Source organism: Loxodonta africana, chromosome 1 (genome assembly GCF_030014295.1).
Source record: "Loxodonta africana isolate mLoxAfr1 chromosome 1, mLoxAfr1.hap2, whole genome shotgun sequence".
Lineage (NCBI taxonomy): Eukaryota > Metazoa > Chordata > Mammalia > Proboscidea > Elephantidae > Loxodonta > Loxodonta africana.
Window position 1 is genome coordinate 78,371,638 of NC_087342.1, and position 14,893 is coordinate 78,386,530.

Below are 14,893 nucleotides of genomic sequence, written 5' to 3' on the forward strand. Positions count from 1 at the left end.
GGAGGTGGGGCCACCTGCTGGGACCTTACTGCAGGAAAAAGCAGGAAAGCAGACCCGAGAGAGCGAGAGGCACCCAGATTTCTTCCCTTTGGCTTCCTTCTTTTGGAATCTCATTGTTTCTTCTGAGGCGGCTGAGCTGGATTCAGCTTAGCTGTTTCACACATGAAGAATTTACATTCCTGTTTCATTAATAACTTACTAAATCCTTAAGAAACGAAGAAATAATTATTATAAGTCACGAAAGGAATCCCAAGTAAAGCTTTCACAGTTGGGGGTGTAGCTCAGTGGTAGAGCGCGTGCTTAGCATGTACGAGGTCCCGGGTTCAATCCCCGGCACCTCCACCAGTTTTGAGACGCTATATTTGTAATCGGAGCACTTTCTTCCCTCTCCTTCTAGCCAATCTGTTTTCCATTTCAGTTTCTCCCGTTAAACCTGATCTCCTCTTTCATTCAATTTTCTGCCTGTTAGGAACTAACCTGACACCTAGTACTGCTTTTGCGGTACCAATTTCTGTTCCGAGCGCACTGTCATCACCAGAGATGCTGGGCCTGAAACAATGCCAGAATCAACCAGCTGGCTCATTGGGGAAATCTTTGAACGCTGTGTAAAAAGCAAGTTTGCAAGTTTATCAGCCTGGTTTCTTTGCATTCCGTATTATGGGATTACTGAACACAGAAAAGAAAGAAAGAAAAAATAGAAGATTTAAAAACATAACAGACTGTCAGTTCCATTCTCCTTCTTTTGAATCCTGAAGAGCTCTTGGAGTAAAGAACACAGGAGAGGGAGTACCAGAAACAAACAAAAAAATCTTATTGATTTCCTTCTTCTGAAATTCCGATCAACCCAAACTTTGTTTTCTCTGATCACCAGAAATGGAACCAGTGCCCCCCAGTTATTACCATGGGTAGTATGCATACAAAAGACAATGAAGTTCTGCTTGTCATAATACACAGTGCCTTCCAAGTCTGAAATGAATGATACAGATTGAATGAAGATTGGCTGGTTAAATGAATCCAGAACCACCACCACTTAGCTGAAATAGCTCATTGGGAGTGTGAGAGGCCAAGCATATAAATAACTCTTGTTCAATCAAGTAAATGATGTGCTGGGGTCATTTTAGAATTAATTTTACTGGAGGATCACTTTCAGTGACTCCAATGCAAACAAGCGTCCCACAACACTTACATATGTTAACCAATCCAAAAATCAAAGCTGACTCACCTAGGCCAGAAACTAGTCTGAAATATTGGTGGAATACACAATCTGAGGGAAAAAAAAACCAATTGTCAAGTTTTGATCTATTTATTTCTAGGAATTATTTTTTAATCTGGAAAATAATTCTGTGTAACATATATAGCTTTAATGGTCTGTACCATCCATTTTCCACCACCCATCTGTCATTTTGTCATACTGTGGTGACTTGCATGTCACTATGATACTGGAAGCTATGCCACCAGTATTTCAAATACTAGTAGGGTCACCCATGATGGACAGGTTTCAGCAGAGCTTCTAGACTAAGACAGAGTAGCCCTTTGGTGATCTTATTATTTTCTGCTTTGAATTTTTTTTTTTTCATACCATGTGTTTCTATTAATGGAGGTATGCTGAGTCATGGAGTGTGATTAAATTTTTGGTTGGTAATATGGATTTTGAGAAATATTATTTGGGACTACATGGCTACCACTGAACTTTTTCCTGACTGATGGCTGATCTTCTTTCCCAACGAACATTGTTTGCTCAAAATATGTTGGGGTACCTTCCATTAGGTTATGCTGGGAATCTCTGGCTTTCCAAATATGACACACACACAAAAATAAAACCAAGCCCACCAGGGCTCCCTAACTATCACACAGGAAACCATAAATATGCTTACAAGGCTTACCTAGGGGTACAAAAGTCAAAAAGTGACAAAATTTTTACCCACAGTTCCTGGTTGCACTACCTTACTTTCAAGTCTCATACTCCAGGTATTTTGCTTCAATTAATGTTTGTTTCACCTTTTGCTGTTACACAAGTCCCCACTGAAGGGCAGTAAATACTTTCAGTGGGAAAAGCATACTCCCAAAAAACTCTTGAGGGATAAAAAGTGATTGGAATACTGTGTGTCCACAGATCACCAAATGCTAGGAAGAAAGACCTGGCAATTCTGCTTCTGAAAATCAGCCAGTGAAAACCCTATGACCAGGATGGAATATTGTCCAGTATAGTACTGGAAGATGAGCCCCTCTAGGTTGAAAGGCACTTAGAACACAAAGTGGCCACGACAATGGACTCAAGCATACCAACAATCATGAAGATGGCACAGAACAGACAACATTTTATTCTGTTGTACACTGGGTTGCCATGAGTTGGAGCTGACTTGACAGCAACTGACAACAATAACAACCACCTATTTTAAGTCCCATTAAGGTATTTGTGGTTAAATAGAATATTAAAATGGTTTCATGACAAGACAATGATACTATCTTCACTGCTATTTACTACTGTAATGGAGGTATTAATCAAGGCATTTAGACAGGAAAAGAAAATTAAAGGATCAAGTATCAGATAGTGTCTTGTCATCTAGTGCTGCTATAACAAATACCACAAGTGGATAGCTTTAACAAAGAACAATTTACTCTCTCACAGTTTAGGAGGCCAGAAGTCCAAATGCAGGATGCCAGCTCCAGGAGAAGGCTTTCTCTCTCTGTCGGCTCTGGAGGAAGGTCCTTATCATCAATCTTCCCCTGGTCTAGGAGCTTCTCCAAGAAGGAATCCAGGTCCAAAGGACAAGCTTGTTTCCAGTGCTGCTTCTTGGTGGTATTAGGTCCCCCTGTCTCTCTGCTCACTTCTTTTATGTCTCAAAAGAGATTGGCTCAAGACACAATCTAATCTTGTAGATTGAGTCCTGCTTCATTACCATAACCGTGACTAATCCCATTTCATTAACATCATAGAGATAGGATTTATAACACATAAATATTTATGGGTGAAATTAATATAATGTCTGAAATTTGATTTATACACTAGGGGAAAAACATAAAAGAATAAAATAAAAAGGAAGTGGACTGGATAAAGATGAAACAAGAACAACGAAATGATGATAAATGATTAAAGTTGTCTGATGGGTACATGGGAATTCATCATAATATGCTCTCTACTTCTGTCTATGTTTCAAAATTCCCAAAACAAAAAGTTAAAAACACAAATGTCATAATTTTTTAGATGTCCTAACCAAATGTATCAGGATTTGCCTTTAAGTCATTTGCTCTTTGTCTTATTTAAGAAGGCTTTGTTGGCCAAGAAATAAAAACAGTTTTTGTATAATCTTAAATTTTTTTTTAAATTTTATTTTCATCGAAGAACAGCTTCTGCTTCTTAAAATTCAGAGCAGTGTATTAATTTTTAATTCTATCTTTGTTTTACTTAAAGTAGGGAGCTTTGAGATAATCATATACTTTATCCTGTAAGTTTCTAGAAGGCTCCTCTCTCATTTATGTAATGTGTATTTTTCCCTTTTTATCCCACTTCCCCTTTCTTATCTTAGATTCTTTCCGCTATATGCAATAATTTAAATGTGTTTAACGTGTCCTCATAATGTATCTTTTTATTTTTCTGTCTTCTTTTAACTTATATTGCTTTTGTGCATACACCAAAAAAAAAAAACAAACCTATTGCCATGAAGGTGATTCTGACTCATGGCAACTCCATGTGTTACAGAGTAGAACTGAGTTCCATAAGGTTTTTTTGGCTGTGGTCTTTACAGAAGATCACCAGGCTTTTTTCTGCAGTACCCACTGGGTGGATTTGAACCACCAACCTTTTGGTTAGTAGCCAAGTGTAAACCTCAGGGACTTCTGTATACATACTGTATTTTTAATTTATGTAAGTGCTGTGATTCATAGAATTCAATATGTTTCTTACCCTTCAAAACGAGTAGTCTTTTTAAGGTCCACCAATATTGCTGTATGCCTATCTTGTTCACTATGATGCTTGGTATCATAGACTAGATTCTCTGGGAAGCAGACCTCTAAAGTATGGCTGGTATGGCCCATGCCCTGGGTGCCACTTGAAGGGGGCTGCCACTGAGCAGTTTCTATTAACCATAGCATTTCCATCACAGCTGTGAGAGATCATATTTGAATATGAATGCTTTCGTATTTGAGAGCCTCCCTGGGTCAAGGCAGACTGTGTTATCTTGCTCTGCTGAGTGTAAAAAGGGAAGAAACTTAAAAAAAATTTTTTTTTCCCATTGGTGAAAGCAAGGAAGGTGCAGTTGTAGTTTTTATAATGTATTAAGTAAAAAATTAACCAACTTGACTTGTATTTTTGAGCTGATATTATAATAAAGTTATCTAAAAGATGGGTTTCAGATGTTTGGACAGGAGTGCAGAGACCTATCAAGGGAGGGCAGAGGGGAAACTTGTCCCCGGCCACAGGTCTAAGGGGGCATAAGAAGAGGGGTCAAATGATATCCTGAGGTGTCACAAATATGAAAGGTTTCTGATTGAGGCAGCTGGCAAGAGGAGGGGAAGGGAGGCATTTCTGCTGAAGTGTCACTGCTATCAACGTGTACTCATCTGGAAATGGGGGGGCAGGGTGGGGAGCAATTTAGAGATTGCCTCTGGGTGCTGGAACTGGAGAGGGGTTGCAACAATTTAGAGATCGCCCCTGGACTCTGTTACCCCCACTAAGCCTCTAAAAATAGGAGGCAATTTCAGTGCTTGCCAAAGGCACTGATTTCCATAGACAGCCTCTGGCTTGAAAAAAAAAATAAAAACTATGATGATGATAAAGATGATAATGATGATGGTAGTTAACTTACTGTATGCTTAAGAGATAAGAAAGAGGTTTTATTTACATGGAGTTTAATGTGCAGGGTGTTTATTAAGGAGTACCTTTGGGATCCATACATGTGGAGGGCAGAGAGTAGACACAAGATTGGGCAGAGGGAGAAATCAAACCGTGACTCAGGCTGGACAGCCTCAGCCCAGCCCATGGGGAGTTCTGAATCAAAAATAGCCCACCCAAGTCCTCTTATGTTTGGCTGAATCTTATGTTTGGTTGAAATATTTAATTTTAATTAATTGAATTTATCTTCCACTTTTTTTTTTTTTTTTTTTGGCCTTATGGTTTGTGCTTGGGAGAGTCATGTGTGCCACTAGTTGAGAATGATAATAAAAACTATGATGATGATAAAGATGATAATGATGATGGTAGTTAACTTACTGTATGCTTAAGAGATAAGAAAGAGGTTTTATTTATTTTATAAAATGAGTCATGTCAGTAATTATTATGAAGAAACAGAACCAAAATATCAATTATAAAATCATAATAACATAGGACAAACAGAATGGAGGAAATATGGAGAACAAGTTTTATGTATCTAGCTACCTCTTGCACGACGAACAGTCACTTTTTCTTTAGAAACAGTTTCCCTCATTGAAGAAGACCCTTCCTAATCTCTATTAAGAATCCAGTTTACCTGAGTTATGTATGTTCTGTGGTATGCATTATTTAATAGCTGTTGGTTTCAAATGGAAACCAGAAAGATGAAGAGAAGTTACAGTGATGGTCTTCCCTGAGCCAAAGATCTTGGTGTTGTAAGATTAATGACAAGAATGTGATACTCATCCATGCATTATTCTCCCCCACACTGCTCCCCCTACCATTAAAGAGTTGATGGAGCAGCATCAAAAATGTCCTAGTACTCGAAGCAATGTGGCTTCATTTCAGCATCTGTATTTCTTTTTCAAAGTAAAATAAAGAAAGATGGTACTCAGTTATTTTAAGTATAAGTTCCTGGAAATGTTCAGTGTGATTATATTTACATGTCACAGAACACAAGAATTACCATGAACATATAGAAAATGTGGCATCTGTTTTCAATTTGCTGCATTCTCATTCCTTAGGTCAACAGCTAGTGCACCAGAGCAAGTATGATGTATTGAGAAGACAATTACAGGGCAATAATTAAAAATATAAAAGCTTCTCCCTGGAACCAAAAGAAAACATTCAGCACACGATATTAGACAGGACATAGAGTAAATAGATGTTGTGGACTTCTGTGAAAGGATAAATTAAATTTGCCACTCAAAAAAGAGATCCTTACAGGGATCAAAAGTCTGCTCAGTATTAGGACCTAACCAACAGAGCCAGTTGCATGTGGAATGATACATCAATAAAAAATAAATAGAAAACAAAAAAGTATGTATTTAAGCGCATATAATTCTGGCATTTTAATCTATTTTCAGAGTTGCTAAGGGAACAAAACCATATGCTTTTCAGAATTCAGACCGTGACATGCCCTTTAAGAGGCAAGACAAAAGAGGAAAAAAAAAATGTGGGGGATTAAATCTGGGTCCTCCAAGGTAGGATTTCTGTATTCTACCTCTGAACCACATCCGCATTATTGATGTTTCTGACTCTTCTGATCACTGGCCAAAAATTCCACCAAATTGCATCTTTATGTAGCTTCTTCTAGAATACTTGCACTCGAGAAGTGGGAAGGTTGGAAGTAATGACTAGTAGGGACATGGAAAGGGGAACAAAATAAAACATGAATCAGGGGCAAATTAACCAGTAAGCAAGGTATACCCAGGCTTACCTTAAGCAAGGTACTCAGGGCTGAATTATGTTTATTTACTAATCTGTAGTGTACAATATCACACGGTTTTCACACATCAAAGACGTGGTGAAAAACAGGTGAAATTGTGCAGGTTAGTAAGTAAGCACAAAAATTGTAAGCAGATGGGTACCTTGCTTATTGGGTACTCTGTCCCTGCCATGAATGAACAGGCAGATTGAATAGCTAGAGGTTTTGTTTCTGTTCCTTGGTGGAGAAGACATAAGAGGAGAAACTAAGAATAGAACTGGGAACCATATGCATGCAAATTATAAGCTTTACCTCTTATTATGGAAGCCCTGGTGGCGTGGTGGTTAAGTGCTACGGCTGCTAACCAAAGGATCGCTAGTTCGAATCCGCCAGGCGCTCCTTGGAGACTCTATGGGCCAGTTCTACTCTGCCCTATAGGGTCGCTATGAGTCGGAATAGACTCGACCGCACTGGGTTTGGTTTGAGTTTTTTGACCACTTACTATATCCTGGCATCTCTCTCTGTTCTCTCTCCAGTCTTTGGTCAAAGAATTCTTTAACCTGATTTGCGTATCTTCTTGTGACAAGACTGTCAATAAGTCAGGTCTTGTTTATGAGAAAAAAAAAATTGCCTTTAGGTCACCCAATTGAACCATACCAGGCCTCATTCAACAAGCAGTTGAAAAACTGGCTTACAATGGGTTGTATACATGACATTCGAAATAAGTATCATATTGGTGGAAAGACCAAAGTTTAAAAAAAAAAAAAAGCGTCAGAATAAATAGCTCTGACAGTTCTGAAATAAAGCACAAAGTCTGTTGAGGGGATGATCCAAATGGCTAGGAGAGTAGAATCATCTTGAACTCTGCTCCAGAGAATTACGTTTCTAGTCACAAACCATCTACCTTCAGTCAGTCACTGTCTTCCTGCATAACACTGTAAACCTGACTGTGTAAAATGAGTGATTAAAACAGTATCTATGGGAAGAAACGGAAATCTTAGTTGTTAAGAGCTAAGGCTGCTAACTAAAAACTAGGCAGTTCGAGCGCACCAGGCGCTCCTTATAAACCCTATGGGGCAGTTCTACTCTGTCATATAGGGTAACGAACAAATCCAGACTATCACCACTCATAACTTGTTTTAGAGGAAGCCTTGGTAGTCATTTTATTGACCTGTGGTGACGTTTAAAAGTGTTTTGAAATGTTTATGATTTCGATATATTAGATATATAAGTTTTATTAGCCGTCTGGAGGTATTTGGTTAATATTAATATGTTCCGAGTAATTTGGTACATCTATTTTAAAATCTTCCAGTAACCTGTTAATTTAAGTTGGGCAAGTAGGAGAAAAAAACCCTCAAATTCCCATCCTGAGAAGGCTTAGCTAAAGTGGAGATGCCGGGGATCGAACCCGGGGCCTCATACATGCAAAGCATGCGCTCTACCACTGAGCTACATCCCCAACGCTGCAAAAACTGTTCTGCTTATGATTGTTGGCTTATAAATTTTTCCGAAATGGTACGACTCAGTCCTGCACAATTCCGAGGTTTTTTTTTTTTTTTTGATCTATATTCACAGAAATATAATCAGGTAGATTTAACAAAAGCTTACTAAATAATACAGTCTATAAGTTCCCTATACTTTTCCTTAATATAATTTAGCAGAGTTTATACTTACATATTTATATAATTTGACGAAGTTTGTTTCCTTCTCTAGCAAGGTAGCTTCGGAGGGCAGAGCTGAGACTGTATCTATCCCATCGCTCTATCCCAAGCCCCCAGTATAGAGTCCGGCACACAGCAGCAAATCAATAAAGAGCGATGAGAAAATAAATTAAAAGTGTACCCTGTTCGGTGTGTATGCTATGCTACAGTACAGATAATCTTGCAGTGAAGTGTGTGTGTTGAGGGTAATCCCAAATACATAAACTAATAATTTCAATACAATATGGCAAGTCCTCTGACCAAGATAAGTGTACGTAACTACAACAGCAGGCAGGAAGCATACTACACAGTTGCGCAGAAGTTGACGCCTCCAGGAGTCTTACAGGCAGGGCTTGGTCAGATGAATAAAGGCCAAATGTTGCACTCGAGGACCAATTTAGGCTTGCAGCTGTGGGCGGCTGTGCTTCTAGGATTTCTGGGTGGTGGTGGAGCATCGACGCCCCCAGTAAGTACCGGACAGAGATTTCTTCAGGCTCATAGGAGGGGTCTTGTTGACGAGCAGGACAAAGGCAATTTACTCTTGGCAGAGATCAACAGAAAAATGAGACCTGGCTTTGACGCTGGGTGGAACTGATCTGGTCTCCCCGTGACCCTATCATATGGACATGGAGCTGGCGTGGTGTATTTGGTAATTGTGCTGGTGACAGGAGGGGTAAGCGTTACCAATGCTCAGCACTGAAGCCCGAGCTCTTGAACCGCCCCTCCCTGGTGCCGATGGCCGTTGTGCTCACAGGAGCCGACCATTGAGTGTCTTCCGGAACCGCTCACATTCCTAGCTGCCGACCACTGTCCTACGACCCCTTCGGCTGCAAAAACATGGTCCTTGCTCCCGCTCTCCGGAATTTAATTCAGGCTTCAGATCGCGGGTTGGGTAGTCTAATGCTCCTCTCAGGCCAAGCCTCTTTTCTCCTTTGGGATTCAGCTGGAATGCTCTGTTTACTTCCCGGAGTAATTTCTAGCCTTTGGGGCCGCGCCACGCAGGAGCAGGTGCCCCGCCTTCTTTGCACTCCTGCTCTCGTCCTGCCGGGACAAGTGTGCAGGGCAGGGATCCTATTCCTCACCCTCCACCGCGCCTTTTCTTCCTAGTTGCCGACTCCTTGGCCTCCCCCGGTTCACGTCCCCTTGAAGGCCCTTCGCAATGGTCGGAGCAAGCCTTGCCCCGTCGCCGGTCTGGTCTTTGCCGGGGCCTCTGCAGCACATCAGTTCTCCCAGAAAATGCCCGGGAGACCTGCCCTTTCCCAGACCGCTATGGGCACAGCCGTGTTGGGAAGGGAAGAGAAAGTGGGAAAATAGCAGAGGGTTATTTAAAAAAAGGCAAACGCTAAGGTGAAACGCTTGGAATAATAGCGGCACAACAAATAGATAATGTCAATCTCTAAAAATATGCAATAAAGAGAATGGCTTTTTCCTCCAGCAAGGCTCAAGACCATTGGTGAGGACAGTGGTCTTACCGAAAGCCCCCTTAATATGAGCCACCCACCCATCACCTTCGAGTGATTCCGTCTCATGGCAACCTTATATGACAGAATAGAACTGTTCTATAGGGTGTTCAAGGCTGCAATCTTTACAGAAGCAGACTGCCACATCCAGTGGAGCAGCTGGTGGGTTCCAACAGCTGACCTTTCTGTTGGCAACCTATCACTTAACCACGGCGCCACCAGGGCTCCTTTTAATATGAGCAGGAGCTCGGTAAACCAGTTGCCCTCTAGTGGATTTTTGACTCATGGAGACCCCATGTGTGTCAGAGTAGAATTGTGCTTCACAGGGACATATGTGACGCGACCACACAGCGTCCCGAGTTTACTGCCAAGTGCAGTCGATGACAGCATGGCCAGGTGCCCTGTCCCTCTCTCTTGACAGTAGAACTTCCTTGGGTCTCCCGCACTTGCTGGGGGCGGGGAGGAAAGCCCTGGGTGACCCTGGCCTTGGCCGCCGGGTGTGCAGGTAACCGAGCCCTCCGGTCCCGCTCACTCGGAGGTCAGTCGGAGTCTGCTGCTCAGGCCGGCACACTGCGGAGTGAATGTTGCCAGCACCGCTGCGCCTCCCTCGGATTCCTCGGGGCGGAGGAACGGCGGGCTCCTGTTCCCGGCCCGCGGAGCAGGACTGGATTCTACCTTACTGATTTTCTAACTGAGGCCATGATTAAGAACGGCGGCTGGGCGCGCTCCTATAATACTGTCAGCGGTGAAATTCTTCTATCCGCGCAAGACAGACCAGAGCAAAAGTCAAGGACGCGTTCATTAATCAGTAACAAAGGCCAGAGAATCAAAGACCTCCATTCCCCTTCTTCGTTGCCACCATAATTGAAATCGACTGGTGCGCTGACCCTCCCTGGGAAAGCGAAGTCTTTGGATTCCAGAAAGAGAAAAATTTCAACTCACAAAGCTGAAACTTAAAAACTGGACCAGGAGTGGAGCCTACGGCTGGATTGGGTGCGGACGCGGGAAACTTGCCAGGGCCTGGATGTGGACAGAACCGATGCGTTGACAGCTCCGTGTGAAATCAGTGAGTGGTGGTGCGGTGGCCATTTGCAGTAGGCAAGCGGTTTGTCTGGTGAATTCGGGTAATAAACGAGACTCGGAAGATAACTATCACAAGACCTCCAAACCGTCGACGTTCGCAAATTCTTACAGGTCCAGTCACCTGAGACTGATCAGAGAACAGGTCTTTCTTTCTCGGTCTTCTTGTTTCACTGTAGCTCAGTGGTAGCATAGTTGTTTCGCTACTTTGTTACTGTGTCTCGAGTTCTATCCTTGTTGAATTCAGCTTTGTCTTGTATGGTGTCCTGATGGTTAAGAGCTATGGCTGCTAGCCAAGAGGTCGGTAGTCCGAATCCACCAGGCTCTCCTTGGAAACCCTATGGGGCAGTTCCACCGTGTCCTGTAGGGTCGTTAGGAGTCGAAATTGACTCGACTGCAACAGGTTTATGTTTTTGTTTGTTTGTTTGTTTGTTTATGTCCTGTGTATCTGTAGATGTGCTGTATCCTGGCGTTTTGCTCTTCTTAACCTGCTTTTGCTCATCTTTATTTCCCTCTTCTCTTCCTATGGCTAGTGGATAGATTCTTTAATGTCAGGGACCTTCAAGTGTCAAGGAAAATGTCCACTGCTGTTTGTACTTTTTCATTTATTTTTTAAAATTAATGTTTTTCAAATACTCACATGCTGTTTTATAAAAATATAAACTCGAACGCTTAGATTTCCTTTCACATACTTAAATATTTATTTTAATCAACGGCTATAGAAAGATCAGGTCTGAAACGTCAAATCATTTTACGCTTAAATGCTGGAAACGCCTTACCAAAACCAAAAATCAAACCCGTTGGCGACGAGTGAATTCCACCTCATAGCGACACCTCTCTGTTAGCAGCCAGGCGCTTAACCACTGTGCCACCAGGGCTTCTTCTGGAAAGACCTTAGTACTGTGTTAGTGTTTAAAAAATGATACAGTAAATGCTGTCTTTATCAATACCTTACACCAGTGGTTCTTGAAGTTTAGAATCATCTGTAACCAAAAATCTAAACCAAACCCACTGCAGTCCAGTCGATTCTGACTCATAGCGACCCTATAGGGCAGAGCAGAACAGTCCCATAGAGTTTCCAAGGAGCGCCTGGCAGATTCGAACTGCCGACCTCTTGGTTAGCAGCCGTAGTACCTAACCACTACTCCACCTGAGTCACCTATACCCACTGCCTACTGCCGTCCAGTCGATTCCTACTCACAGCAACCCTATAAGACAGAGTACAATTGCCCCATAGAAGCGCCTGGCGGATTCTAACTGCCGACCTCTTGGTTAAGAGCCTTAGCAGAATCATCTGTAAAAAAAAAAAAAAAAAAAAAACATCTGTAGGGCTTATTAATCACAAATTGCTGGGGCCCGCCCCCAGAGTTTCTGATTCATTAGGTCTGGGGTGGGGCCAAGAACTGGTGTTTTTTAACAAGATCCAGGTGATGCTGATATTGTTGGTCCGAAGACCACACTTTGAGGAGCATCACCTTATAATAAAAGCCCGTTTCAAAAGTGTAATATTCTTAAATTACATTTGAATCTTCAGCATGTCTCTTACACCTCATTTCCCAGGATACAGGTTTACTCACCCAATCTACAGAGTGGGATTTTCTTTCTTAGACCAGGTTAAGATTTAGATATACATTGAATGTGGATAATTCCAGGCCCTGAACCTGAGGCTTAGGGGCACCTTGCAAGATGGTTGTATCTAAGGCCTTTATGCTGCTGAATCGGCTCTGTTTACAGTTAGACTTTGTAGCATACATACAGCGAGAAATATCCCACTGGCTTGCTGTAACCATCTATGTTTCTATATTTTCTGATGCAAGCCTTTCCAAAAGGCTCTTGATCTGAATGTCTTAAGTTTATGGTCCTGCTCAGACACAAACCAATTTTGAAACTGCTTGCTCAAAGCTGGTCAGGTTCAGGTGCATCAAAGCCTTCAGTGACATGGTTTACATAAACTACAGCTTCTTTCTGACATTCTAAAAATTTTTTTTTTCTAGACCAGTAATATTCACATAATTCTTGCACAACAAACTCACAAAATATATTGTAAGAAAAATTTGATCAAGTATTTATAAAGAAAATTGTGTATACGGATAGGGGCTGTACCATTGAGCATTCTGTGGGGAAGTAGCTCAGCAGTAAAGCATTTCTGTTGCATGCCTGAGGTCCTGCCAGCATCTCCAACCTCTGTTGCTCCTGGGAGTCATTTAAGACTGTTAAAAAAAAAAAAAAAAAAGACTGTTAGGTGGTAAATAATGATGAACAAATAGGTTTGGTTTTAGCACATTTCATATTCCTAAGCATTTTAAACTTTAAGTGAAATTTCATCTTCTTGCATCCTAGTTCAAAAAACAAATATGATGCGGCTGAAAAGAGTTTTCTGAGCTTATAATACCAAGGCGTCACTGACTCTGATGCTATATATATATTTTTTTGGCAGCCGGAGGTAGTTAAGAGAGGAGGTTAGGCTGAGAAAATAGATTGGTTTCCACTTGCACCCTCTTTTCTCCCACAACTTTTTGATCTTTGTCACAAGTACTTCTATGCTCTAAGGCCATAAGCAAATATTTTATTTCTTATATTTCGGAAGAGACCATATTTTAAGTAAATTGCTGAATAGAAAGTACAATAATAGTGTAAGTGTATAAAAATATGACTAATTTGTAATTAGTTGACCGACTAAGGCAAAGAGGAGAAATTATAGGCAAAAAACAGTCTCTTAGGCAAGAGGACATGGTTGGTTAGAAATGGATCCGAGAGGGAAAGGATTTTTATCAGCTGCTCCTTAGTTCTTTTTCTAAGGTAGCAAAAACTGCTTTTGTCAATTAACATAAGGACAAAGGTTACAGTGTTCTCTAAAATCACGAGCTGAGAAAATTTACTCTTGGAAATCATATCAGTAAGAACAGAACATCCTACTAGTGCCTCGATTATCTGAGCCCTGTGGGTAACTTTGACACAGACTCAGCCTTCACTTCCAACCAACTCCAGAGTTTCAGTAAGGGTTTCAGGCACATCTTTTAATATTTATTGTAACTCTGCAGCTTCCAGAAAACAGAATCCTGAGTCCTTTTCTCAGCCAAGGCCTGATGCTAACCACTTCATCCACAGCCCTGCTTGGCTTTCATTCTATTTGATTTGGTGAAAGCCAACATGTCTTTTTGCATTGCTCCCTTGCTAAGCAAGGACTGAATTAGGCTTTTATGTGTTAAAGTTGAGCAATTGGATTTATTTAATACTTGGAATATGGAAACTAAAAATGGATATTGTGAGGGCAAGTGATTAATAAATAGGAGATGGTTTTTTTCATAAAAATAAAAATTAAATTAAAGTTCATGAACTTGATAAAGGAAAGGCCTACTTAAGACATAAAAAACCAACTATGTAAATAAATATATTGGACTCTGACTCATGATGACTATCTTAGGCTGGGCAAAAACAGTGAAGCATGTATATATACATACATACCTAGAAAGAGAGAGATTTATCTCAAGGAAATGGGTCATAGGTTCGTAGAGGGTGGCAAGACCCGAGTCCATGGGTCATACATCAGGCTGGAATCTTCTCCTGACTCATGTAGCCGCAGGGGCTGATGATCCGAAGATCAGCAGATCAGACGGCAGGCTGCTGGCTCACAGACTGCAGATCTTGATGAATCCCAAGACCTGTAGGCAATACAGCAATGGCTCAACTCCCCAGAAGCAGAGATCAGATGATAAGGCAGAAGCAGGATCCAGAGCAAGCAAAAGCCAGAGAGCATTGCCAGAATGTCCATATATACTGGATGCAGGTCACACCCCCAAAGAAACTCCCTTTACAACTGATTGGCTGATCACATCATGGAGGTGATTACATCACAAAATGGAGGATTACTACATCATTACATAAATGCCAAAATATTTTATTATGTAACTGCCAAATTACTTCTTTCCATAATGGCAAAACCACTGAGAATCATGGCCCAAGCAAGTTGACACGCAACCTTAACCATCATAGCCCACTGCTTGTCAGCATGGCACCTGTGCACATCTCCTTAAACCACACACAATTGCTAAATAAAAACAATTACAAAGTCATATTT

At 41.3% G+C, this 14,893-nt stretch overlaps 2 non-coding genes across 2 annotated transcripts; one reads left to right on the plus strand and one right to left on the minus strand.

The window, feature by feature from the left end:
- Window positions 1-270: 270 nt before the first annotated feature.
- Window positions 271-342, plus strand: TRNAA-AGC (transfer RNA alanine (anticodon AGC)). The gene has a single exon. It is a non-coding gene; the product is annotated as a tRNA-Ala (tRNA).
- A 7,620-nt stretch (window positions 343-7,962) lies between these two features.
- Window positions 7,963-8,034, minus strand: TRNAA-UGC (transfer RNA alanine (anticodon UGC)). Its single transcript has one exon. It is a non-coding gene; the product is annotated as a tRNA-Ala (tRNA).
- Window positions 8,035-14,893: the final 6,859 nt, after the last annotated feature.